Source organism: Canis aureus, chromosome 4 (assembly GCF_053574225.1).
Source record: "Canis aureus isolate CA01 chromosome 4, VMU_Caureus_v.1.0, whole genome shotgun sequence".
In the NCBI taxonomy this organism is placed as follows: domain Eukaryota; kingdom Metazoa; phylum Chordata; class Mammalia; order Carnivora; family Canidae; genus Canis; species Canis aureus.
Genome location: NC_135614.1, coordinates 78,081,374 through 78,084,567, shown reverse-complemented (window position 1 = coordinate 78,084,567; position 3,194 = coordinate 78,081,374). Strand labels below are relative to the sequence as shown.

Here is a 3,194-nt window from a genome sequence, read left to right as displayed (position 1 = left end):
TTTCTGGTAGTTGTTTATTTCCTTTAATGTGATAAGATAGAAATTATGCCCTCAAAGATATTAGTTGAATTACATAAAAGGTTCTTGTCAATAATCAAAATTATTTTCTTTGTCCTATCTGACAGCTACTAGAACTTATTTTAGATTAGCTTTCATATACTGTGGGAGGAGAAGGGAGAATTTCATATACAGCAGATACCCCAAGTTATCCATACATACCCACCATTAAGAACATTAAGAATGAGTCTAGAGTTTGTTAACTCATAGATGCAGAAAAAGATTAGTGATTGTCAGAGGTGGGGAGGTAGGGAGTGAGTGAAATGGGTGAAGATGGCCAAAAGGTATAGACTTCTAGTTCTAAATAAATAAGCCCTGAGGATGTAATGTATAGCACATGCCTCTAGTTAATAACTATTAACTATTAACATGTCTCTAGTTAATATGTATATTGCATATTTGAAAGTTACTAAAAGAATAAATCTTAAGATTCTCATCACAGGAGAGGCACCTGGGTGGCTTAGTCAGTTAAGCATCCAACTCTTAATCTCAGCTCAGGTCATGATCTCAGGGTTGTGAGATCAAGCCCCATGTTGGGCTCTGCACTGGGAGTGGAACCTGCTTAAGATTCTCTCTCTCCCACTGCCTTCCCCCTCCCTCTGTCTCTCCTTCTCTCTCTTTCCCTCTTTAAAGAAAAAAAAAATATATATATATATATATATATCATCACAAGAATATAAATTTGTAACTATGTGTGGTGATGCATGTTAACTAGAGTTACTGTGGTGATCATTTTGCTATATATACAAATATCAAATCACTATGTTGTTCACCTAAAATTAATACAATGTCATTACCTATTATATCTCGGTAAAAAAAAAAAAAAGAGCTTGATGATATCTTAGAATTTAATCTCTTTTACATATGAGAAAACTGAGGATCAGAGATTAGAAATGCAGTTTAAAGTCACACAGCTATTTTATTTAGCAGTTGAGATGAAAACTCAGGACTCTGATTTTTGATTGGTTAATCTTTCCACAATATCATGGTGCCTCCTCTTAATTAATAAAGATTTTCAAACTTCCATTAAATAAGATGAGAAAAGAAATCTAAAGTAATGAAGAGCTTCTAAGGAAGAGGTAGATTAGCACTGAAAAAAAAAAAAGATTTTTTCTATCATATTTCTTATGAAATCATGTTTTAGATTTTAAGTTAGGTAATCCTGTTTCTATCTATAAAGGATCATGATCAGTTTGCTAGATAAGTGACACACAGGATGACTGAGTCCTGAAAGTCAGATTCCTTTGTTTTTGTTCACAGAATGGCTGCTCACATTCTATTTTTTGTGGTGTAACCCACTTTCCAAAGGATGTTACTGCCATAAATAGATCAATGAGCCCATCGTAATAAATCATTACCAGGTTTTCAAAAAATAAATCCCAAAAAGACTATAGATAGAATGTCATTCTTAAAGAACTAGACATAAGAGCAGCAGGTAAAAGACAAGCGCTTTTTGGAGACATTAAAGTGTCATGCCACTGGCAGAGCTACTAGCTGATAGGTGACAACACAACTTTAGGATAAAGTAAAATTCTGATGGAAGCTGGTGATATTACCAGAATCCAAATAACTCATTCAGTTATAGTCACAGGGAACTTACTGGGACTCTGGACAGAAGTTCTCTGGATAACCAATGGTGATCTGAAGGACAGACAGTTCACGGAAACGGAGCTCAGAGTGAGAAGGAGTAAGGATTACATCTGGCAGGTGACACCTGGTTCATCTGCTTTCCTCTCTAAAATCCCTTATAAATTTCATACTTGAGCATCCTTGTTTCAGTTATTTACTCTCTGCCATGAGATTTTGGAGACTAGGGCTCTAAAAGTAAATAAGTAACCCAGTGACTCCAATAAAGACAAAGTTCAGGATGGAAAATAGGAAGGCAGAGACTCATTGGAGGAAATGCTAAGAGGGTCAGAGACCCTTTCCAGCTCAGAAAGTCTATCAGTTCAACGTCTGAAGCTAAAGAGAGATTTTATGAAATCTAGCAGAATTTAAACCAAGAAGGAAGGAGAATAACGGCAATAAAGCTATTTCTCTTGTTTGCTCTTACTGAAAAATCCGTAAGTAAAGACACAATAGAAATACAATGATGGAAGTAATTCAGTAAGTCTGTGTAAGAAAGAATATAACAAGTAGGAAGATATAATAGAGAATTCAGCTTTAAAATAAGAATTGGGGGGGGGGGACCTGGGTGGCTCACTGGTTCAGTGTCTGCCTTTTGGCTCAGGTCGAGATCCTGGGGTTGGGGGATCCAGTCCCACATTGGGCTCCCTGCAGGGAGCCTGCTTCTCCCTCTGCCTGTGTCTCTGCCTCTCTCTGTGTGTCTCTCATGAAGAAATAAATAAAATCTTTTTTAAAAATAAGAATTTTTTTCTCATGTACTTATGATCTGATAAAAGAAGTGTAATTTGTAATCAACCACTCAGGTTTTTTTTATTTAATTTTAGTCACTGATTTGTGACAGAAATAAACATTGAGGAAAAAACTCAAATAGTATCTTTGTTCTTCAGGTTTTATTTGAGCAGAGATCTGTGACTTTAAACTCCCTCCCCCACACATCTTTAATACATACATCAATAGAGCTAAAATCAAAATTGCTTTAAATAACTATCTGAACTGTCTGAAGTGTTTAGCCAAAAATGTAAATTAAGTCAATTTAATATCACCTGATTCTTTAAAATAACTTCTGAGCCACAGTAACCAAATAGAAAAGCATTTGCAAAATAAACAGTAAACACAAGAAAATAAAGGAACTTACAGGAAAATCATTTTTTCCTGAGATAAATTTCACAATATTAAAGAAATAAAAAGAGGCTTCCAACACACACACACACACACATGCACAAAATAACTTCTATTAACCAAGGATATACATAAAATAGTGTTCAATAATATAAAAATAAAATAAACCCAAGAAATCACTTTTGGAAACAATAAAAGTAGATATAAAACTGCAAAAAAATTAATTCAACAGTATAAGAAAAATAAACCAAGGATTAGGGGGAGAAAACTAAATGGAATGAGGAGGGAGATACTAGGCACAGAGAGGAGAGAAAACAGAGATGCAAAGTGAAAACACTATACTTCCCTAGTGAAGTTACAAGAGCAAACAATTTAGAAGTGATAGTCAAAGA

General features: G+C 34.7%; 1 long non-coding RNA gene across 9 annotated transcripts in view; it reads right to left on the bottom strand.

Moving 5' to 3' along the window:
* The window catches only part of LOC144313047 (uncharacterized), a 554,585-nt gene that overhangs the window by 432,419 nt on the left and 118,972 nt on the right, over positions 1–3,194 (bottom strand). The gene's annotated exons all lie outside the window — the stretch shown is intronic.